The following is a 25898-nucleotide window of genomic DNA, read 5'->3' as shown; positions in this document are numbered from 1 at the left end:
GTAACTTGGGTCACTGCACAAGGCTGACTGGAGATTTACACATTTGCTTTGACTATCTGGTAAGGACACCATTGCAGTTTTATAACAAACCAACATTTAGTTCAGTTCTCACTCTTATCAGAAACCTCCGTGGCGATAATCATATAAAACAATATTCTATGGATATTTTGTTGGTACACTCAGAGAATCAAACACTATGTAGCATGGACACTATAATAGTGTAAAGGTCTAAACAGTTTTAATAAGTAAAATCTCATTCTTAAATAGACGACTGTACTGAAAAGAATACCTTTGAAATGATTTTGGATTTGCAAATTAAAATGTTAAGAATAGATGAAAAAGTCTCCAGCCCCACCTCAGATGCTGAATCTAATGAATGTTAAAGTTCTTTCAAACTCTGAAACTGAGAGTTTGAATGGTTATTTCTGTGAAATCATAGTTTCTGGCACTTTGGCTGATTCATCTAAGTATACTACGGGACAGTGTGCCAGGGCTCTACTCAACCTCATCAGAATACACTCCCATTATGTGAACAGACAATAACAGGGACTCTCAGAAGATGACAGGCAAGTGATTTTGTTAAGAAGTGAGGCGGGAGTGGGGTGGGAATTTGGTTAAGTTCCCAGAAAGATCAATGATGTTATTAGTTATAACATTCTAGGATAACTAGCTCATCCCTAGAAGCAAGCACTGTGTTTCCTTTTATAGGTGCACAGTGACCTCTACTGGTACAAGTATAGAATCCCAAAGTGCAATTTTCTCCATAAGTGATTTTCGGAGGCACAACTAAGAATATTTATTCTTTTAAAATGACACCAAAAAGAAAATACATAATTTTAAAAATACTATTTTTTGAAACCTTTTATAATTTTGAATTAATGAGATCTCTTCTGCTACCAGAATTAGACATTTCAATTAAAGTTGTCCATACACATAATATCACAGAATGAAAAGAACTAAACAGTACTTTAATTTAAAAATCCTGCTGCTAAGTGTCATGGTGTCAAAACTGCTATAAAATATAACTATTTTGGAATAACTCCAATTTACCCAAAAAGTACCAAAGGGTAATTATAGAAGAATTACAGAGTATATTTAAAATTTACAAAATGCTTTGAAACTTTCCATTGTCGAATGCTAAGTGGCTCACTTTCTCATGGATATTTTGCTTCCTTGATTTTAAAACAGTTAAAACATTGGTTTTCTCTCTTAAATCCCAAAGGCTATCAGAAATTGACTGTAGGTAGGTTTTATAGAAACTTTCAATAGGCGAGTTCAACCTACATGTGAAACAATGCCAAGTGAGATGCTGACGTCAAAGACAGCCTCCATATGTGTCATTATTTGTCACGCACAACAAAATATTGTACATGGGTTCAAAGGAAAATGAGTTTTTAAGAACCCAAAGCAATATTTTTAATTACTGCAAGCTGAAATTATTTCCTTCAAACTCTATTTCCATAACTTTCCACTGCAGAAAATGAAGTAGAAAAGAATTTAAAATGATACTTTTCAGTGAGGAACACTCAAACCAAATTTCATTCCAATAGTGGGAGAATACAGCTTCCTTCATCTTGCCCATTTTGTTTTTTCTTTAACAAAGTATAATAAAAATAGTTGCGAACTAGTGAGCTAGACAGTTTTTGCCTAGAATACATACAACAGAGTTCCTTTTCAAGAAATTATTCATTGCTTAGATAAGAGTAATGAATTAGGAAAAATGAAGACATTTTTATTTAACTTTGATAACTAGGATTTGCATATCTGTATGGCACATTTCTCTTTCACTATTTCTATTTATTAATCAGTCCATATTTGCTGTACTACATGGGAGGCACTGCGGGGGATACCAGGGTGACATGGCATTGTCCTTGCTCCTGAGGAACCAGCACTTAGAGAAAATATGATTGCTATACAAGTAACTATAAGAACATATTTTATTTTATTATTTTATTTTGAGATGGAGTCTTGCTCTGGCACCCAGGCAGGAGTGCAGTGGCATGATCTCGGCTCACTGCAACCTCCGCCTCCCAGGTTCAAGCGATTCTCGTACCTCAGCCTCCTGAGTAGCTGGGATTACTGGTGTGTGCCATCACGCCTGGCTAATTTTTGTATTTTTAGTAGAGACAGGGTTTCGCCATGTTGGCCAGGCTGCTCTTGAACTCCTGACCTCAGGTGATCTGCCCACCTTGGCCTCCCAACCCAAAGTGCTGGAATTACAGGCATAAGCCACTGCGCCCAGCCTATAAGGACATATTTTAAATAATTAACCCTTAATAGATAGTTTTTACTAAAAAATGATCTAAACTTTTCATACAACTCCCTACCACCTCCCCTACCCCTGCCCCACATAACAACATCTGTCACCACCTTGTGGGGCCCTGCTTCTGCAGACCTGTAAATGTCTTCTCTCCTTTCATATTTTGGGCATCAGATGGGGAAAATTATGCTTCTGGCTCAAGGAATATCCATATTAACCACTGTTAAAGCAATTACTGGGCCAGGCGCAGTGGCTTATACCGGTAACCTCAGCAGTCTGGGAGGCCAAGGTGGGAGGATCACTTGGGCCAGGAGTTTGAGACCAGCCCGGGCAATACAGCAAGACCTCCCCTCTACAAATAATTTTTAAAATTAGCTGGGCATGGTGGTTCCTTTCTGTGGTCCCAGCTACTCGGGAGGCTGAGGCAAGAGAATTGCTCGAGCTCAGGCAGTCAAAGCTGCAGTGAGCTGAGATCATGCCACTGCACTCCAGACCCTGCCTCAAAACCACCCCCACCACCGAAAAAAAACAACTCACTATTGCCACCACACAACTCCTACTCAAATAATCCTATCAGTAAAATATGCCCTAGGATCATACAGTGAATAGACACACACTAACAGCTTTCAGTAGTGAAAGGTGAAGAGAAAGAGTGAAGCCCCATGGTGAATCCATCAGGGCCTGGCCTCTGTTTTGTACTCTCTATTCCCAGCCTACAGGATAATGCTTTACTCACATAAGGATGACACGGGACACAACAAAAGCAATTTTCTAAAAGTTAACTCTAATTCCCTGAGAACATTCATGGGTTTTTAAATTATTAACATTAAATCACAGCCGGGCATGCTGGCTCACACCTGTAATCCCAACACTTTGGGAGGCCGAGGTGAGTGGATCACTTGAGGTCAGGAGTTCGAGACCAGCCTGGCCAACATGGCAAAACCCCCTCTCTACTAAAAATATAAAATTAGCCAGGTGTGGTGGTGGGCACCTGTGATCCCAGCGACCTGGGAAGCTGAGGCAGGAGAATCGCTTGAACCCAGGAGGCAGAGGTTGCAGTGAGCTGAGATTACGCCACTGCAATCCAGCCTGGGTGACAAGAATGAAACTTTTATCTCAAAACGAAACAAAACATTACATCAAGAAATTCCATGTAACTACTGAATCCCTGAGTGCTCTAAAATAACATGTCTAAGAAAAGAAAAACATCCTTCCAAACTCTGTCAAGACTGGGTAGGACAGGGAGGAGAACAGGAAACAGCTGAAATCCTCCTCAGTAGAGGACTGGAGCACCATGGGAAACTGCAGATACTGGGCACAACAGAAAAACAGGAAACGTGTTCCTCAGGAGAAAACTGGTTAACTAAATTATGGTTAAGCACACAGCAGAATATTATGCAGGCGTTACAAATGATGTGCGGCTTATATGCTCGGGAAGCATCTAGAAGAACACATGAGGAACTAACAGTGGTTGCCTCTGCAGAAGAAGAATTAGGCGGGCTGGCTAATTATGAATTTTTTACTTCATCTCCTTTGTTACCGGTTGAATGAGTTATGATAAACATGTATTATTTTTAAAACAAAACAGACAAAAATACGAAATAAACACCATTTTAAATGACAAGAAGAAAAAGGAAAAATGACTGTGCTGTGGATGGTAGAAAGAAAACAGGTATTATGAGATCAGCGTGAGAGATGTTCATAACAAAAAAATAGGACAGAGTACCAAACTTTTAAAAATTTTGGTCAGATGAAGCAATCTGATAAACTCATTTGTCAAAACAAACTAATATTAATTTGAAAAAATAAAAAATCACTGAATTGAGTAAAGTGACAGCATTCCTGAAAGGAAATAAACCTTTACATGAAAGTCACTCAGTGTGAGAATGGTAAAATGTTTGTATTTTCTATTTCCACAGTTATCCTCACATATTTTCTTGTCTGCTTTAATCAAAGTATCACTCCAAATGTTAACCACTCCAAGAATCAGCAGTGAACAAAACTACGTTGTCCTTCACCCGTGGAAGCTTTTGTTGCACAAATTTCAAAAGCCTTGTCAAAGGCAGAAACTAGTTAGCACAAAGAATTGATGTCACAGGATAAACAATTTGTACAAATCCTCAAGATACTCGAATGACAAGTTCTGTGCTTAGGACAACATTCTCCATGAGGACAAAGAAGGCAGTAAAAAAGTTTCAAGAACCACCACAATTCAAACATGTAACACTGCTTTTAAATGCTGATCAAATGTTAAGGCTCCAAAATGCTATAATTAAGAGATTCATTTTTTCCTTTATTTTTTGAAAGCATTGTTCAAAAAACAAGAAAAGCAACTATGTTATCCAATATGAAATTCCACAATATGAATTTTCAGCTTAGCAACTAGTCTAGGTAATGATTAACTGGAATAAGGCAATGACAGGAAGAAAACCCAAACCAGGAAGAGCTGTCGCTACAAACTACAGAATGCTCACCTGCCTGAGAGGGACACAGGAGGGAGAGTCTGGGACCGAAGAGCAAGAATTCCATGTGGACTTGGAGTTCCTGATCATTCAGCAGTCATTCATTTCAGTTAAGGGTAGACTTTGCTCTCATGAAAATGTGCATGTGATAGAAAGTATATGAGGAACCTCAAGAAAGAGAGAAGGATAACTTTTTAAAAATTCCCTGGAAGATATTGGGGTAGGCTAATTTCAAAATCAATAAAAACAAACAGAAAAGAAAGCCGGGACAATGAAAGCTCCACTTATTTTACAGTATCATCTAAGACTGGCAACATACTTTACAGATTACATTCCCTAAGTGTGTGTGTGTGTGTGTGTGTGAGTGCGCGCGCGTGTGCGCACACGCATTCATACATGTATGCAATTATGCATTTAAAGACTCAATTTTATCAGCAATGAGAACAATTTCACAATTCTGCTGGTTTTGTGGCTGTAACCTTTACTGAGTCAACTCTCTTGTCCATTTTCAAAGACTTATCATCTTGGGAAACTAAAATAGTAATATTCCTAATCTGGCAAAGCTAACCATCAAACGATCAGTAAAGAATTTGCCCCTCATGAGTATATAACAAAGTCAAATTCCTGCACTAGTTAAATTATCTGGCAATGGCAAAATTCTGTTGGGGATTACAAAATGAGAGGAATGTTAATAACATTCCAAATAAGTCCTTTAAAATTAAAGCTACAAGGAACTTTAAATTAACAAGAGTATGCTCCAAGGGAGATGCATCTAGTACCACATAACTAATAAAATTAGTTGACAGTCCTGAAGGTATTAAGCGTTTATCCTTTAAAGGTGTCAAAATGTTTTATATTCAGCTAAAAGATTTCATGCTACTATGACCAAATTTAATGGAGACATCTTCACTTCTGAGTTTTATAGCAGAGTCTCCAGATGCTCTATTTAAAAGCACAATGCAATCTAACAGCAGATTTGAAAATCAAATGATTTTCAGAAAACTGGTAACCGGAAAAACTGAAAACTGATTTTTGCTATAGCTAATGAATTTTTTAATCTTTTCACTTGGTAGTAAAGCTGTGTCAGGAACATTTTGTCTTTTGGCAGGTAGTAGGAATTTCAAAATCCCACTTTCTCCTTGGAAACGTATTGATTAGGCCTTTTGTTTTGTTTTGTTTTGTTTTGTTTTAGAGGGAGTTTCGCTCTTGTTGCCCAGGCTGGAGTGCAATGGCGTGATCTCGGATCACTGCAACCTCGTCTCCTGGTTCAAGTGATTCTCCTGCCTCAGCTGGGATTACAGGCATGCACCACCACGCTTGGCAAATTTTGTATTTTTAGTAGAGATGGGGTTTCTCCATGTTGGTCAGGCTGGTCTCGAACTCCCGACCTCAGGTGATCCACCTGCCTCGGCCTCCCAAAGTGCTGGGGTTATAGGCATGAGCCACCACACCCGGCCTGTTTAAGTCTTATGGCTGAGGCTGTACTTAACACCCACCTTGATGGGATCCAGTTAGTCACTTGTTTCTCATTTAAATATACAACTAAGTTGCACACTACAAAGCTACACAGTCTACATCAAGCTAACTACACTATATATAGTTTGATGTATAATCAATGTACTTTATGATGCTACAAAATGCTTTCTCTTTTGAGAAAGGCTTACATTTTTAAAGCCAGTGGAAAACAATCCAAATTAAAAATCAACACAACAGATACATAGAAAAAAAAGAAGAGCTGGGAACAAATCTGCCTTGGGGATAGCTTGCACATTTGCATCTAATCCACCTGATGCACAGAGCGTTACTGCTGCTTCTGTCTTCTTGAAAAAACACAGGCCTTGGGCTTTACAGACTAATTCAAATGTGTATAAATCAATTGCTTCCTTCCTGCTGTTGCTCTTTTCAGATAGCAGACAAGAGGCTCTAGTTTAAGGATGGCAGTCAGGATGGACACATTAGAAAGAAACATTTTAGTTTCAATGTTACCATAAAACCAGAACAAAAAGCGGCATGCTATATTATATATTACAGTTTAGGTTCCATTTCTAACTCCACCTAAAATGAATATGAACAAACTCATTTTTAAGTGTTTGTCAGTCAAATAAAATAATAGTCTAAATTTATTCACATATGTACCAACCAAAGGCCAATAAAGTTAAAAGGAAGCCAAGTGTAATAAAAAGGCAGCTATAAGGTCCCCTGTTTGAATTTTTACCCAGTAAGAAATAAATGATACTTAATAATCCATCTTTCCCCCTCGCACTGCCATCCCTTCACACATCTAAAATAGGCTAACTTCACCTACTCTAACTTCTGAGATTGTTTTGGAGTTCCTGTTTTAATTTTTTGTTTTTAAGACTGGATGGTTAAGTTACTAGAATTTTTAGATACAGGTTCAATGGTCATTATAATATACTCTAAGGAGGGCTCTAATTATTATAGGGGATTTCAAATTTACAGTTTAACAGGCAGAGTAGAAATCATTCAATTCTAGAAATTGGTATCATTAGCATTCTTATAGAAGAAAAATGGAATGAGATTTGACAGATTAAACACATATACTACAGGCTGGGCTGCTATGTGAATAGTATTCAACCCTTCAAAGGGGGAACCGTTTTACAAGGTAACAAGAATTGCTTGCACTGTAAGAAATAGTGCAAAACTAACCCCCAAACACCAGCAGATTATTTAATGTTCTTTTGGCTTCCACCTAGTAAGACACCATAAATAATATGGTCTACTGGGAAATGTCCCATGTAGAAATAACCTAATATATATGAAATGAGAAGGTTCCTTGCTACAATAACTATAGAAAATTAGAATTCTTTCATCAGTGGGTCTCAGAATGTAGTATGCGTATAAATTACCTGGAGTGCTGGGTAAAGATGCAGGTTTCCTCCACCTACTCCCAAAGCTTTTAGCTCTATTAGGTCTTGGGAGGGGCTCAGCCTGAATTTTAAACAAATCCTTTAGGTATTCTAATACAGGTATCCATGGTCCACACATTGAGAAACACTGATCTTAAAGGTGTGAGACTTCCTTTATAGCTGGCCTCTTCTGTAGGGTGATTCCACGGGGACGGTGTGCTCTGTCCAAAAGTGTGAATTACCTGCCATTTCATCATTAACCTATAATGAAAATTTGACAAGGAAAGCTCTTGGTTTACAAAAGTCACTTATTAAAGTGAGAATTTGTGTTTTCTAAAAAGAGATTATCCCCCAAATCACAAACTCACTGAATAACAGCTGATTGTCTAGAATCTATTATTATAGCTAGACAATCTATTGTATTATTAGGGTCTATGGGGACAATGAAGAGAGACACGGGGGAAAATAGTGGGGAAAAAAAGGCAAAAGGCAATAATCTACTTATAATTTTGCCTAGACCCAGCCTTATGTGTCATATAAAAGTGTACACTAGGCCAGGTGCAGAGGCTGACATCTGTAATCCCAGCACTTTGGGAGGCCGAGGTGGGCAGATCACTCGAGGTCAGGAGTTTGAGACCAGCCTGGCCAACATGGAGAAACCCCATCTCTACTAAAACTGCAAAAAATTGGTGGAGTGTGGTGACAGGCGCCTGTAGTCCCAGCTACTCGGGAGTCCGAGGCAGAATCGCTTGACCCTGGGAGGCCGAGGTTGCAGTGAGCTGGGATTGCGCCACAGAACTGCGCCTCAAAAAAAAAAAAAACAGTGTATACCCTACACAAGGGCACTCTGGAGCAAACTCATTAATTAGTCTCTCCAACCCCATTTTCACACCATACACAAAACTACCAAATTAATCTCTCCTTAAACATCAATTTTTTTCAGTTAGAGAACCTATACTAAGTCCCCTGACTCCTCCTCTGGAGTCTATGTGAACCACGAACTACTCCACTTCTGATGATGAAGATTCTGTATAACGCCATCTCACTTAACCAATCCAACCATAAATCTGTTACCTTCTCCTAAAGTGGACTTCCTAGCTCCAGTCAGATGGAGCTCACATTTTATTAACTTTCGAGGGGTTGACTCTTAGGCTTTACACCTTTGCTCTAGTTGGTCTCATAACTGATCAGTATCCCTACATGCAAATACCTTTCACCCTTTCTCAGCCTTTAAGATAGTCCTTCGAGGCCCATCCCAAATCCCACTCCCACCATAAATCTAGTCACCATTACATTTTCTCTTCATATGGAGCATTTCGCACCTTCACCAAGTACTGAAGCACTTGGCTATATTCAACCTTGGGTTTTTTACACCATTCTTTAGTATCTTCCCCATCGCCCACCACCTTTCCAAGTTCCTTGAAGGCGGTAACACTTATAGAATTTCCTGGTATCTCCATCCCCACCCAATCTCTCACTCAAACAAAATGCTAGCATATAAAACTGGCTTGATAAATAGCTATCACAATTTATGCATTTAATTATCATCAAATTGCATCCCAATGAATACCTGTAAATTGATTTATTAAATATCTGAGCAACCATCATACATCAAGAGCCATTCGGAGGCACTGGGGCTATCCTTAGTGCATTCTTTGTCCTCAACTATCTTATGTAAGCCCTTAAAACAAAAACTATCTTTTTTCTGCTACTAGTATCACACGAAGATCTACAGTAGCTCTTCATTACAGATTCTGAGTGTTAACCAGAGCATTTTCTACTCTGTAAGTTACTGGCACCACTATGACAGCTGAGAAGAGAAGCTAAAACATCAGTTTCCCCCAGACCAACAATGCTGAGTCTTCTATTTTATCACATTAACAACATGAGATTAATTTAAGGTAAGGAATTTACTTCCTGTGGGTGCCCTATTCAGTACCTAGTAGATACACATATGTTAGCTGTAATAATTTTCATTTTAAAAGCCACAAACTGAAGATATATATAAACTGCCATCATTAAAGATTTCTATCACTATGATCACCTTTTTCTGAAATAATAAAAAGGGCAGGACTATACACATAGAAAAAAGGCTTCTGAAGGATTAAGAGCGCTTATGAGACTTAGTATTTATTACTTTAAAAAATCATGGTAAAATGTATACAACATAAAATTTGCCATTTTAATGGCTTATATATTAAGAAAAATATTTAAATAGTACTGTACTACTGACTAAAACATGGGATTCTTTATTGGAAAAAACTCGCTATGATTAATACCTGAATTTGGAAACTAGTGTTAGTAAATATCTTTTTTACATTCTACTGCTGAAAAAGTAATTAAAATATGCCATTAGTGGTTACATCATTTGTATTTCAGGTAGTAAAATAAAATACAATACTAAATATTATACTTCCTAGTTTTTCTTTTCTTTTCTTTTCTTTTTTTTTTAAGATGGAGTCTTACTCTTCATTCCCAGGCTGGAGTGAAATGGCACGATCTCCGGTCACCACAACCTCCACCTCCTGGGTTCAAGCAATTCTTCTCCCTCACACTCCCAAGTAGCTGGGATTGTAAGGCACCCGCCACCACACCCAGATAATTTTTGTATTTTTAGTAGAGATGGGGTTTCATCATGTTGGTCAGGCTGGTCTCAAACTCCTGACGTTAGGTGATCCACCCGCCTCGGCCTCCCAAAGTGCTGGGATCCCAAAGTGCGGGGCTGGGTGAGCCACCCCGCCCAGCCTATACTTCCTAGTTTTTCTGCATTATTTTCTTAAAATTCACAAATGATTCCTAATAACAGTAGCCAAAAATCTTTATAAAGACAGCTTATTGAGAAAGCCTGACCAACATGGTTAAAGCCCGTCTCTACTAAAAATGCAAAAATTAGCTGGGTATGGTGGTGCATGCCTGTAGTCCCAGCTACTTGGGAGGCTGAGGCGGGAGGATCACTTGAACCTGGGAGGCAGAGGTTGCAGTGAGCTGAGATCGCGCCACCACACTCCAGCCTGGGTGACAGAGCGAGACTCCATCTCAAAAAAAAAAAAAAAAAAAGCTTATTATGTAATAGGTACCTGCTAAGTACTTTACATGCATTACTCCTTTTTTTCTTAGTGAGGGATCAATTCACATATGATAAATTTCACCTTTTTCAAGTGTACAACTCAGTAGTTCTAAGTATATTGACAAAGATGTGTAACCACCACCAATTTCAGAACATCTTCATCATGCTGAAAGGAAACTGTAACCATCGGCAGTCACTGTCCATTCTTTCCCACCCCCTCACCCCTAAGCCGCTGGTAACCACTTATCTATTTTCTGTCTCTACTGATTTGGCTTCTCTGGACATTTCATATAAATAAATCATAATATGTGATCTTTTGTGTCTGGCTTTTGTGTGTGTGTGTGTGATGGAGTTTCGCCCTTGTCACCCAGGCTGCAGTGCAATAGCATGATCTCGGCTCACTGTGACCTCTGCCTCCTGGGTTCAAGCAATTCTCCTGTTTCAGCCTCCCGAGTAGCCAGGATTACAGATGCACACCACCACGCCCAGCTAATTTTTTTGTAGTTTTAGTAGAGACGGGGTTTCACCATGTTGGTCAGGCTGGTCACCAACTCCTCACCTCAGGTGAGCCACCCACTTTGGCCTCCCAAAGTGCTGGGATTACAGGCATGAGCCACCGCATCCGGCCTGTGTCTGGCTTCTTTTACTTAGCAAAGTATCGTCAAGATTCAACCATGCCGTGGCATGTGTTAGTACCACGCATTACTCTTTAGGTCTTCAAAACAAACACTTAAGCTCAATACAATAATTGGCTCATTTTACATTAACAAAAAAAACTGAGACAATGAGACATGAAGTCACTTGCCCTCCTTAAGTCTCTCTGAATTCAAATTTGTTCATTGCATTTCTATAGAGATGTGTAAATTGTAAACATTTAATTATATACAAACTTATATGGAATACAGTATATATTAAAAAAGAACACTGCTACCTAGGCCCACGACTATAAGTCACAATCTCTTTTAAATGTTTTCTTTCCTAAAAAATATAGTAAGTGATCTCTATGGTGTTTTCAAACTCCAAGATATTGTTAAAACATTAAAGGTTTATTCACTTTCTCTTCAACTCTGATCTGGTGCCCAATCTTTCAGAATAAAAGACTAATTACTAACAATCATTGATATCGTGATATATTGTTGAGAATACGGCTTTATACAGTATACAGTGAACAGGTCAACATGGCAATAACGTAGTTCATAGTATGAAAATGAACTCAGTATTTACTTATATTGTCTGTAAATAATATGTTTATATTGCAACAAATCAGAAAGTAGCAAACATCATTTTTAGGGCTGCAGAATTTTTTTAAAAGTCTCTCTGGAAAGATGCTGACAGCTACACGAGGACACTTCCAGGAAAAATTATGGATGAGTTCTGGATGAACTGATCCAGAATGTTATATATAACTGAACACTTCAAACTCAGTGTAAAATCTGCCCAGCAGCAGTTAGTAGATAATCTTTCTGGTCTTCTGGTAATCTTAAGGATGGACTGACTGACTTAAAATCATCTGTCAGCATGTGTATGTGTCTGTCATAGGTAATAACATAGATGTAAACGGCAGCTGGTATATGAAGCACCCTAACTGAATACTATCTGTATTTGGAAAGAACAAGCTGAGTTGCTCAGAAAAGGCAAATATAATACATAAAAGACTGAAGAAGAAGGGATTAAAGCAGTCTATATATTTATTGTAAAGCAGAATACATATTTATCGCAACATTATGTTACGTTATCTTTAATGAGAAATAGCATTTTAAAGATGTGGCTTAAAAGAGTCTGAAAACTTCACTGAATTATATTTGAAAACACCCCAAGACATTTTAATAAGTCTTAAAACACAAATTAAAATACCAATGTAGAGTTTATATTTATAAAAATAAGAATCAGCATTGCCAAGCATGGTAACTCCTTAATGGAAACTAACCAGAAGTGAGAATTAAAAAAATATTTTTTTAATATAGTTCGGGACAGATAATTCTGAATCATATAATTTTAATTAAGGTAAACAGCCTGTGTTATCAGCAACTGCTCTTCTAGAGTAACACTATAAAATAGGACTTCCTGGAAATGTTCTGTATTTGTGCTGCTCAATTTGGTAGCCACTAGCTAATGTGACTGTTGAGCATTGAAGGGTGACTGGTGTGACTGAGGAATTGAATTTTTAATATTTTATAAATTTAAACAGCACTATGTGACTGAAGGCTACCATATCGGACAGTACAAGACTTGAACAACACGTGACATCATGCTGTAAAAGGACCCTACCATTACCATTTTGGAAACTTTCAAAAGTTAAAGAGGAAACTAGGGTTACTTATGTTGGGTGGGCAGGGAGGGGACAACAGGAGAAAAGAAATGTCCAAAGAAACCTAAATTTGACCTCCACGACTTTAGCAATGTTTCCTTTAAATCCATGGACTAGGGCTACGAATATTTAAAAAAAAAAAAGGAAGGAAGAGAGAAAGGGAAGCAGAAATCACAAAGACAGAAGGAAAGATTCCCTAAGTAACTGCCGCTAAGTATTAGTAGCAGTCAACATTTATTATGCAGTCTGTTTTATGTATTGTACTAAGCACTGCACATGTATTTTCATTTGACCCTCAAAATGAGCCTTCTAGGTACTTTTTATTTCCATTTTTATAGATGAGGTTATTGAGGCTTAGGAATTTGCTGAAACAAAAATGCATCTTCTAACGAAAACCTAGCAACTAGTGTCCTTTCTCTATGTTCTAGCTGTATCTTACAAACCCGTCTCTTACATCAATTCATACATTATATTGAAATAGTTTACTGGCTGTCTCTCACCTTTTAAAAGGTAAACTCCTGAAAGGCAGGGACTGTGCTCTGTCAATACCATAATATCTTTCTCAGTTACCTACTGTCACCAACTTTCATCAATCAAGGCATCTGAAATATATTCTTCAATAAGTATTTGCTGAATTGAGTATGAATTTGTTTCTACATTCCAATGATAAACACGTGGTAACATACTCTTCTTTCTCTCTCACCCCTCAGGCATCTACATTTGAGTTTTGAAACGAGTTGAAAGTCTGTTTAAACTATTTTGTAAACTATTCCAAATAATCTAGAAACTTGGAACTCTCATAATCTGATAAAAACATTTAACCGGGCCGGGCGCGGTGGCTCAAGCCTGTAATCCCAGTACTTTGGGAGGCCGAGACAGGCGGATCACAAGGTCAGGAGATCGAGACCATCCTGGCTAATACGGTGAAACCCCGTCTCTACTAAAAAAAAAAAAAAAATTGGCCCGGCGAGGTGGCGGGCATCTGTAGTCCCAGCTACTTGGGAGGCTGAGGCAGGAGAATGGCGTAAACCTGGGAGGCGGAGCTTGCAGTGAGCTGAGATCCGGCCAATGCACTCCAGCCTGGGCGACAGAGCAAGACTCCGTCTCAAAAAAAAAAAAAAAAAAAAAAAAAAAATTCACTGTAAGCTATTTTTTTCAGGCCCATTAATTTAAAATATCACATTTCCCATATTTTTAGCAGTATTTTAATAGAAACTTTAATACTGTGACTGAAACATGTACTACACAAAAGCTGTGCCATATAATAACATTCACCTCTGTATGTTGATGTGTAAGAACGGAAGACATACCTCTTAAGGTGCTTGAGCTGAACACAGTGCTTACATTAACTTTTAAATAATAAAGTTTTGATGGTTTCCAATCTTTTCATCTTATTTATCAATGACACTTTTTAAAGACCTTTCACATTTTACTAAATTCTATTCTCTCCTAATGGGCACATTGCCATTATCTACTAAGGTAGAATGAGGCCTAGGACAAACTTAGGGAAGCCTGTCAAAAAATCAGAAAGAACCAAAGAAGTCTAAGAAGGTATTCCCTCAGTCCTAATCCACAGACCTCCACCTCAACATTTCATGAAATTCAACCTATAGGCAAAACAAAAATATTCATATGAGACATGCTCTCAAGGCTCTAATATTATCAGAGATGGTATCAAATAAAACTCTTAAATACACCATGGAGCAGCTCTAGTTAAAAAATGATCTCGCCTTCAGAAACAACTGTACATATGGCTTCTGCTAACTGTTGTCTAGGAGGAAAAAAAAACATTATTCAGTTTAACTGCTATTTTTAAATTTGTTTTACTTTTCTTGTCACTAAGCTTATTTACAAAATTCTTTTAATCTGTAGTAACATCAAAAATAAGACTTCGAATATATGAAAACCCATGTTTGTTGGGGAAACGATAAATGAACTATAACTAAATTTTATCACACCTATCAATCACTTGAGGATCTTTTAAAAATGCAGACCCTGATTCGGTGACCGGGATGAAGCCTAAGATTCTGAGCACCACAAGCTTCCAAGTGATGCTGAAGTTGTTGGTGCAAGGCTTCGTGTAACAAATAACTAATTTTTCCAGATCTCAGTGGTTTGACTCTTCTAGGTTTTGTTTTGAAGACAGGGTCTTGGCTGGGTGCAGTGGCTCACGCCTGTAATCCCCACACTTTGGGAGGCCAAGGCAGGTGGATTACCTGAGGTCAGGAATTCAAGACCAGCCTGGCCAACATGGTGAAACCCCGTGGTGGCAGGTGCCTGTGGTCCCAGCTACTTGGTACTGAGGCAGAGACTGCAGTGAGGTGAGATCGTGCCACTGCACGATTAAGGCAACAGAACAAGACTGTCTCAAAAAAAAAAAAAAAAAAAAAAAAGGGGTCTCATTTTCTCACCCAGGCTGCAGTGCAGCGGCATGAACACAGCTCACTGAAGCCTTGACCTTCTGGGCTCAAGTGATCTGCTTACCTCAGCCTCCCAAGTAGCTGGAATGACAGGCGCACACCACCATACCTGGCTAATATTTTTAGGTTTTTTTTGTAGAGATGGAGTCTTACTTTGTTGCTCAGGCTAGTCTCGATCTCCTGGGTTCAAGCAATCCTTCTACCTCAGCCTCCCGAAGTGCTGGAATTGTACTGTGCCAAGTCTCTTCTTGTTTTTTAAATGTTCATTTATGCTTTCAACAAATTTTTACTAAATGTGTACTATGAGTCAGACATTATAAGCATGAATAAGATCTCTGTCCTCAAAGAGTTCATTTGTTTAAAATAGAAAAAGTAAACAAGTCAACTAAGTAGGAGTCTACATGGTGGAGATGGGGACAGCATTTCAGGGAGAAGAAACAGTCAAGCAGTAAAAGCACTCTGGAGGAACTTCTAAGAGTATCAGATTGCTGAAACACATGGTATTTACAGCAGAGACCAGAGAAGAAACTGGAAAAGTAAACAGGTTATGATGAGTCCAGCAAGTCAGAATAAGCAGTTTATTTGGTAGGTTATCACAGAAATGAAGAACTTTTGGTAGGTATGTATGTTCAGATGTGTATTACAACATTAATGATTGTATAAAATAATAGCAGCTAACATTATGTACCCAGAACTGTTCCAAAGTGCTTTACATGTACTCAGTCGCTTAACCCTACATCAACCTTATAAAATTGGTACTTAACATGTTCATTACCACTGAGAATTTTGAAGCACCCAAAACAAAAATGATTCGCCCTCAATTCAAACTCCGGTAATGTAGCTCCAGATGCTCTCTTTTTACCTAGGAAAATTCTGGAAAAAAATACTCTGGTAAGCACTGCAGAAGATGTGTTTGTCAGTATTGAGCCTGGAAGATAGTTTTGAAGCCACTGGAACCATCAATGAAGGACTGAATCAAGGCCGGTGCGGTGGCTCACGCCTGTAATCCAACACTTTGGGAGCCCCAGGTGGGTGGATCATGAGGTCGGGAGTTCGAGACCAGGCTGGCCAACATGGTGAAACCCCATTTCTACTAAAAATACAAAAATTAGCCGGGCGTGGTGGCAGGCTCCTGTCATCTCAGCTACTTGGGAGGCTGAGGCAGGAGAATCGTTTGAAACTGGGAAGGTGAAGGTTGCAGTGAGCCAAGATCGTGCCACTGCACTCTAGCCTGGGCAACAAGAGTGAAATTCCGTCTCAAAATAAAAAAGGACTGAATCAAGGCCATGGAAATGCAAATTTCAGTTATATTTAGTAAGTAAAAATCCTAACCACTCTGTTACTAAGGGATGTTATGAGAGCAAAAGAGAATAGTTTCCTAGTCTCTAACTTGGGAGATGGAAAGAATGGGAATGTCAACCACAAACCATTTGGTGGGAATTTGGAAGAGAAAATATAGAGATTAAGCTTGACATGCTTATAGGGTATCTAGGTAGAAAGTCAGGCAGACCTGGGTATCAAAGGTGTACTCACTGGTATGTTGGTCCTAAGTGAGCTCATGTGGGCAAGAACACGTGTGAATAGATGGAACCACATGGGAAGTTGTAGAATTCAGAGAAGAAACACTGATGATGGGCACAGGAGAGTGGTTTGGTTTGTAAAGTCAAGGGAGTAGTTTCAAGAAAGTAGTCACTAACATTAAATGTTGTGGTGCTATCAAGTAAGATAAGCAATGAAAATGGCTGCTAAATTTGGTCAATAGATCACTAGTGACTTTGGAAAGAAATTTCAATGGATTGGTGGGGTCAAAACCCAACGACAGTGCACTAAGGAATAAAAGATGAAGAAACTGAAATAAATGAAAACACTCTTCCCAAAGATCATTCTATAAAAGAATAAACAGACCAGTAACTAGAAAAGAGAGAGGTTTTATTCTTTTTTATAAGTGAGAGATTTGAGCACATTAATAGGAACACTTGGTGTCAGTGAAGAGGGAGAGGTTAAAAAAAAATACAGGAAGGTTGGGTGCAGTGGCTCATGCCTATAATCCCAGCACTTTGGAAGGCTGAGGCAGGCGGATCACCTGAGGTCAGGAGTTCAAGATCAGCCTGACCAACATGGAGAAACCCTGTCTCTACCAAAAATACAAAATTAGCCAGGCGTGGTGGTGCATGCCTGTAATCCCAGCTACTTGGGAGGCTGAGGCAGGAGAATCACTTGAACCCAGGAGGCAGAGGCTGCGGTGAGCTGAGATAGCATCATTGCACTCCAGCCTGGGCAACAAGAGTGAAACTCCATCTCAAAAAATAAAAAATAAAAAAAAACACCGGAAAGAGAAGATATTTGATGAAGCAGTGTTCTGAGTGAACCAGGATAATGAAAAAGTTGCTTAGAACCTACAGCGTGATATGTCTAAAACTAGAGTAAGGTTTCCCAGCCTGGGCACTCCAGACATGTGAAGACAGTTCTTTGTTATGGGGTGGTGCTGCCCTATGCGCTATAGAATATTTAGCAGCACCCTAATCTAATATTCACTGGATGCCAGCAGCACCCCACACCAAGCTGTGATAACCAAAAAGTGTCTCCAAAAACTGCTAACTGTCCCCCGGCTGGAGAAAAAGCAAAATCAACTCTAGCTGAGAACCACTGGTCTTGAGGCAGAGACCAGATTGTTTAAATGAGCTGAGAGGTTACTAAAACAAATTACTATAGTCCCATCTACTAGTTACATAAGGAAAAGAGGCAAGTTTCTCTGCTGGGAGGGAAGTAAGGTGGTAAAGGTGGCATGTGTTGTGGTGAGTAGAAAAGTTTTGGAATAACTTGGTGAAATTCACCTATGGGAAGGCAAAACTGGGTATCAGAAATACTTTTACTCCTCCTAGACTTAAAAGGCAAGTGTATGTCTCGTCCCTTTATGGGCTCTCCAGAAAACAGTACACAAAAGGAACTTGAGGCATGAAGAAGGAACTGAAGGACCTTATCAAAATATTCTTTCCAACAACTTAAGAAATAGGGTCATCCTGAAAAGTGTTCTGACCCTTAGAGGACCCACCTTTTTGTTTGCCCAAACAAGAGTTTTAAGGCTGGAAATTGAATGTATCTTTTTTTAACCAGAGTAACTATTTTATCATAATTTTGTAAAGTCTTCAATAGGATGGCTTCTATATTTTATTTATCCCAAACCCTATCCATTACAATCAACACTTTGATTTTTAAGACACAAAAATAATCTGGTATTTAAAATTAGGCATCATCTTTGAAAAACTGTCACATGAACTTTCCTGTACTGCAGGAGATGAGTCTGTATTATTATCTGTGCTCAGTATACAGAAAAACTAGTATTTGTACCTTGTGTCCTGAAAGCTTAATTACTGCACACTGTAAGAAACAACAGATCCAAAGATGTTCTAACTAACTGAATCTCCCTTCAACTTTATCTTCGAAATATACTCTTTTTCTTAAAAATCTGTTTTAACAATCTTAAGTTTCCTGAGAAGGTTGAAAATACACTTGCTCACAATACAACTTATGAGTTCCATGGCACTCATAAAAGTGAAGAGAAAGATGTAAGATAGTAACTCCTAGTGTTTGTCAGCATTGTTAACAAGGAAAGTGATCTGCAGAGAAACTGATGTCTTTAAATATCCCCCAGCCGGCACAGTGGCCCCCAACTGTAATCCCAGCTACTTGGGAGGCTGAGGTGGGAGGATCACTTGAGCCCAGGAGTTCAAGGCTGAAGCAAGCTATGATTGTACCACTGCACTCCAGACTGGGTGATAGCAGAATCATTAAAAACAACAACAACAAACCAAAAACCTCCCAAGATACAAAACTACAAAACTGTGCCCTAGAAAGTTCTCTTTTTCCTACAATCACAAAGTGACTGAAGCACCTTTATGTGCAGCTCACAGAACTGAATTTGCACTTAGCAATATTGTCCTTAAGCAAGCTAATGCATCTCAACATGAGTATCACTCTAAAATATGCTGAAACAACAATCTCAGATATGACCGATTCTCTCCTGTGATAAACCTCAAAATCTGCACATTTTCAAAAATATAACATTTTCTATTCGACAGAAGCCAACTCTGGTCATAATCAGTTTCACTATGGCTAAATAAAACCCCTGGAGGCTCTACAACCATTTCAAATTAACTTGAGTATGAAACGAGAAGTGCTTTGGATACATGACCAATTCTCTTCCAAACAGAGAAAATTCAAGCTGAATTCTCTTTCAGATCTGCTACATGTACTAATGAAGAACAAAAAAAAATTCCATATTCCAAACACCAACGTGGGTGACATCATTCAAATGTATCTCTAACTGCAACCTTACCTGCACACTTGATGCCTCATTTGATGGTCTAAGGGAGCATTTAGAAAAAGCCCATGAGCTTTACCCAAAATCTGACTACAAAAATAATATGCAGGCCTATATCCAAGTAGGCAAACACAGTTACCGAAGGCAATCATGTTCACACAGCAATCATGGTCATCTCTACAGCTGTTATGTCTCTATTCTCCCAAAGGAAATAAAAATGATTTGGAAACATGCCAAAGAGCAGTCTAGACACAAATAATTCAATTATAGTTAGCAAATCTAAGGCTTTCAATACCCAGCTCACATCTTAAGCTACAGACAGAAAAACAGCTCTGTGTCTATTGTTACAAGTTATTAAGTCAAATTACTTCAGAGCCAACATTAAGCAAATCAGATTTTATTACACTAGACACTTCAATTAATTAAAAATACTAGATTTGAACTCACTGACTGGGTCAAGTTTCAAAGTGAAAATATTTATGAGGCTGTTTTTATGTTTTATTTCATTGTTTTGAGGCAGAGTCTCGCTCTGTCACTCAGGTTGGAGCCCAGTGGTGCCATCACAGCTCACTGCAGCCTTGAACTCAAGCAATCCTCCCACCTCAGCCTCCAAAACAGCTGGTACTATAGGTGCACACTACCACTCCTGGCTAATTTTAAAGTTGCTTTTAGTAGACAGGGTCTCACTATATTGCCTAACCTGGTCTTGAACTCCTGGCCTCAAATGATCTGCCTGCCTTGGACTCTCAAAAGTGTTAGGATTACAGGCGTGAGCCGCAGTGTCCAGGTTGTCTTTACATTTCTTAACAATATGGATCTAATCTTTTAAAAAGTCAGAAAGGCCATATGCATTGATTTCCATGTTCACAGGATATTTTAGTCTAATACATTTGAAACACATTAGATATTCATCTCTGGGCCCATTATTTCATAAACACGAAAACTTGATTTCAAAAAAAATCTGGATATATTAAGGTGGTAAACAATGCTTGTGCTTTTCTAAAACAATCTTTGTACTGGGTTCTCACTAGTTTTGTTTTCTTTTGAAAATAACACAAATATATGAGTCCTTTTCTGACTTCTTTTCAATTCTGTTCCCTTATAAAATTTCTTCTTTCAAAGCAGTTCAATAAAAATAAATTGCCCCTTTAACATTTTTTTAAAAATAAAGTTTTAACATCTGAAAAAAATTAACTGGGTTTAAAGGCCATGTATTAGTATATTTTTAACAATGATTTAAAACAATTTTGACAAGGTCAAACCTAAAACAATTGGCAAAAGTTGCAGTTATTCCATTTAACATCTCCATTAAGGATTCCTTTTCCTATATAGAGGTGAAAAGGCTAAAATATCATTAGGGCATTATGACATCTATAAAATTTAGAGCTAATAAATGTTTTCTATATTCCTTTGTTTAAAAATACTAACTCAGGAACATAAACATGTGAATGATTAAATTGTGTAAGATGTGATTTTTGCATCTCAAGGCAAGTGAAGACAAAGAATGGTATTGGTATGGTGTTGATCAAGGGGCAGTAACATGTAACAATTCACAAATCATCCTAAGTACTAAATTGTACAGTATAAACTAAAAGGACACTGCAAACTAACATTAACGACTGTTAATAAAGGCATACAATTTGATGTGGTAAACTGCTCCATGATCAGCGATGAAGAAAAGGTTTCACATCTAATGCTAAAACGGTGACTTACAGTGGCTGCCTGGAGAAATGTGAAAAATATTGGCTAAGCAGTAGAGGTCTGGGATAGATTAATGGTATATGCCAGAGCCGTGAGATAGAGCATATCTGTCTCTTGGGAGACGGAGAGAAATGTTGGTGCACCTTTTACGTTTTTTTTTCCAAGGATCTAGACAAAAACTAGAATGTGGTAGCACAAGAAGGTAAGTTCCAATACTGATGGACATTAGGATGTTAACTTTCCCCAGGCTCAGGGTTTTTTCTGTTGTTTAAGTTGTGGGAAAGGAAGTATGTGAGTCCGTCCTCTGGGGCTTGAAAGCCTCTTAATTACAGATGAAAACGAAGAGCAGAAGGATTTCGGGGAAAGCCAGAAGCAAAGGTGTTAGGGTCTCAATAGTCCTGTTACAGAGGTAAATTATAGATTGTACCGTCTTTTGAAAGCAGAAGGGTAGACCAATCATTAGGGCAGCATGAAGGCATTGAGAGTGCTATGCATTCTCATTTACTCAGTAAGTTGTAATATTAAAGAGGGCCCAAGGGTGTGCATCAGGCTGTACGGGTAGGAGTATCCTAGAGGTTTTTCTTTTCTGGGCTTAATTCCCCAACCTTGATTTTTAAGATTTTGGGTTTTTAAAAAAATCACCCCAAGAAACCTTCTGTTTAACATGCCCTATATGTACTCTTAATATACAACTAGCAGAACGTTATTTTTATTCCCATGAATCAATCCTGAACATGCGCACTGACTCACTGAAAAAAAGTACTTCACTTTGCATTCATCAGCATGATACAAAGGAGTTGAGAATAGTGGTTAACAAACCATCATATCCAATAGTAAGTCCATAAAATAGCTTTCTTTAAAAAGTCACAAAAAAGCTCAGTAGAAGAAAGGTTTCTCCTTGCTTGAAACATTGACTCAAAAAGGTGGAAGCGGCCGGGCGCGGTGGCTCAAGCCTGTAATCCCAGCACTTTGGGAGGCCGAGACAGGTGGATCACGAGGTCAGGAGATCGAGACCATCCTGGCTAACACCGTGAAACCTCGTCTCTACTAAAAAATACAAAAAACTAGCCGGGCGAGGTGGCGGGTGCCTGTAGTCCCAGCTACTCGGGAGGCTGAGGCAGGAGAATGGCGTGAACCCGGGAGGCGGAGCTTGCAGTGAGCTGAGATCCGCCACTGCACTCCAGCCTGGGCGATAGAGCGAGACTCCGTCTCAACAAAAAAAAAAGGTGGAAGGCCAATAGCAGACACACGCTTGTCCACTGCTTTTTCACTCTCAGCCATGGGTACATCTGCTCTCTCTCAGAAGCCTTGTACAGTCTCAATTAACTTTTGGCAGCTGATCCAAACAAAGCAGATAAAGCAAACCCACAAAATGAACCACAGTACCCAAGCAACTAAGAGCACTGTGTACTAATTTGAAAGAGCACTGTTAGGCTATAATAAATCAGAGTATGAATCAATGACTCAAAAATGACTGAAGGCTAGTATATTTTTTAGCCAGCTCTCAGTAGTATTACTGCTTTGAAAATTACAGGCGGTTCTCTTGCTTCCTCTCCTCTACACTGAATATACATTTAGTACTAATCTCTGGTTACTGGAGAATTTACAGATATCATTATTCTATATTTTACTTATTGAGACAGGGTCTCCCTCTGTTGTCTAGGCTAGAGTGCACAAACATGGCTCACTGCAGCCTCAACCTCCTGCGCTCAAGTGATCCTCCCACCTCAGCCTCCCGAGTACTTGAGATTACAGGTGCACACCACCATGACTGGCTCATTTTTGTATTTTTTGTAGAGACGGGGTTTCATCATGTTGCCTAGGCTGGTCTCAAACTCGTAAGCTCAAGTGATCTGCCCACTTCAGCCTCCCAAAGTCCTGGGATTACAGGCGTGAGCCACCACCCCGCCCAGATGTCATTATACCAATGAAGACTGAGTTGTTCCTGATGAGAAAACGTATCAGGCTTCAACGATCTAATTCTTGCTCTCCCTGTAAGTGGACTGAAGTGAAAATGGTTTGATAGTCTTTTGACCCGGAAAATGCCACAAAACCATCCAAATCAAGAGGTTCAAGCTGTCATGTTCACTCAAGAACACTCACGAAAATGCCCAGGCCATTAAAGGCAGGCATATACAAAAAGATCACCAAGTTATCTGAAAGATGTCACTTTACAGAAACAATGTGTACCATTTTGACATTACAGGGTGGAGTTGGTAGGTGTGCCCAGGCCAAACAGTGGGCTAGACACAGGGTTGGTGGCCCAAAAAAAAATGTTAATTCTTCCTGCACATGTTTAAATACACAGGGAATAATGCTGAACTCAAGGGTTTAGATGTAAATTCTCCAGTCACTGAGCACACCCAGGTGAATGAAACACCCAAGATGTGCCAGCCACTGTCCTTTCAGAGCTCACGGTCAGATTAATTTGTATGTAAGCCCCCTTGGCTACATGGAGATGATCCTCGCGGGAAAGAAATTATTCCTAAACCACAATTGTTCCGTGGCTGCACAGAAAAAAAAGACATCCCAGAAGAAACTGACGAAACAAAACTTACCACACGGGCATACATTCAGAATAAAATGTATGCATATATAAGTAAAAAAAAAAAACCCAAAATGCTGAGAATTTGGTAAACAGATGTGACACTTACATAGAGAATGATACTGGTTTTAAGTTGTCTAATTCCTGAGAGAATACTCAAGGCACCGTAATAAGAAACAGATCAAAAGAAAATCTACAAGGCTTACTTGAAGGTTAAGGATAAGGTATAGAATACGCATATGCACGCATGCATATATGTGTATGTGTCTACAGACACATGTATTAGAATATTAGAAACTAATTTGAAATGTTAAGCTAAAAATGTAAATAGCCAAGGGAGAAACAAAAGTAAAGTCAGATTACTCGTTGAGCCATTAAAAGTCCTTATCATGAAAAATTAACCTGGCTCAGGCCAGGTGTGGTGGTTCACATCTGTAATCCCAGCACTTTGGGACACCGAGGTAGGCAGATCGCTTGAGGTCCGGAGTTCGAGACCAGCCTGGCCAACATGCTGAAACTCCGTCTCTACTAAAAATACAAAAATTAGCTAGGCGTGGTGGTGCATGCTTGTAATCCCAGCTACTCAAGAGGCTGAGGCATGAGAATCTCTTAACCTGGGAGGTGGAGGGAGGTTGCAGTGAGCCAAGATCATGCCACTGCACTCCAGCCTAGGCGACAGTGTGAGACTCCATCTCAAAAACAAAAAAACAAAAAACCCTGCTCACTCATTCCCAGCTGGAATAGATGCTCTTGTTCAGTGTGCCTAGGTAGGTATTTTACAAACAACTAGACAAAAGACAGTGTTCCACAATTACTTTCTTTTTCCACCAGGTCACCAGCCCCTTGAAGCTACAAAAAAGGAATGAAGAGCAATCGTAACTGCTTAGAACAAAGGGAAAAGTGGCAAAATATTCCTCTGGAAAAGCAAAAACAAAAATACCCACAAAATACCTGAAAGGACTTAATGACTAACCACAAAGTGTTAGCCTCATTCAATTATATGAATGCAGATATCACGACTGTGCAAGATATGGCAATACTATTGCTACGTATCTTCTTAAAATCACTTCCATCTGATGCTTGGTGGCTTAGAAAAATACTAAGGTCATACTCCCGTTTACAGTCACTGGATAACTAGAATACTAACACAGCTAAAGAAGTTGGTTGGGATAAAAAACCTAGTGTCTTTATTTCCATAACTTGTAATGAACCCTCCCCCACATCAGAATTTCTCCTTCATCCATTAACACACACACCCTTACTATTAAGTGAAATGTGAGAGCAACAATATTATCCCCGAAAAAGTCCACCTGTTATGTTTTTAAGCTCTGATAAGAAATTAAATGACTGCTTTACATTTGAAAGTACAGATAAGTATCATCGTTGGGGCTCTGTGGTTCCCACTGGGGCCAAGATCCCTACTGTTTTCCCAAACCGTCTATTACGAATGACTAGATTCCGGTATTAGAATATACGTATCTAGAATCCCTACATTTCATAACTGCACAGATTTTGCTATCAGTACTAGTTAAATAAGTTCATTTCTCTCCCCAAATAGATACCTCTTTTAAGGTCTCAAATTTTGACAGACTTTGGGATAAAATGGCTCTAAACACGCTTTGCAAATTCTCTGTATCATATGGAGAAGTATAACAACCTTTAAAAACTGTCTAAATATGGTGTTTCATACAATGGACTGAGTCAGACACAATTTAAGGAAATGGTTAATTTATTTCAGTGATAACTTTTTTATCATGAATATTTTCATGGGAAAAAGATATCTAACTCTTTTCTCCATTTCAAAAGAATCGGCCTCTTTCAAGTCCCATGGAAAAAATTTACTCTTAAAACTTTCCAGGCCGGGCGCGGTGGCTCAAGCCTGTAATCCCAGCACTTTGGGAGGCCGAGACGGGTGGATCACGAGGTCAGGAGATCGAGACCATCCTG

General features: G+C 39.0%; 1 protein-coding gene and 1 long non-coding RNA gene across 2 annotated transcripts in view; both read right to left on the bottom strand.

The window, feature by feature from the left end:
* Nucleotides 1-5617, bottom strand: part of LOC105519411 — a 48214-nt gene extending 42597 nt beyond the window's left edge. The window contains exon 1 of the long non-coding RNA XR_001002963.1: nucleotides 4735-5617. This is a non-coding gene — a long non-coding RNA (uncharacterized LOC105519411). The remainder of the gene's footprint in view (nucleotides 1-4734) is intronic.
* Nucleotides 1-25898, bottom strand: part of TIAM2 (T-cell lymphoma invasion and metastasis 2) — a 569840-nt gene that overhangs the window by 426465 nt on the left and 117477 nt on the right. The window lies entirely within an intron of this gene.

This window comes from Colobus angolensis, unplaced genomic scaffold, assembly GCF_000951035.1.
Source record: "Colobus angolensis palliatus isolate OR3802 unplaced genomic scaffold, Cang.pa_1.0 Scaffold35, whole genome shotgun sequence".
NCBI lineage: Eukaryota > Metazoa > Chordata > Mammalia > Primates > Cercopithecidae > Colobus > Colobus angolensis.
Note: the sequence above shows the minus strand (reverse complement) of the source record. Positions and strands in the feature narration are given on the sequence as shown.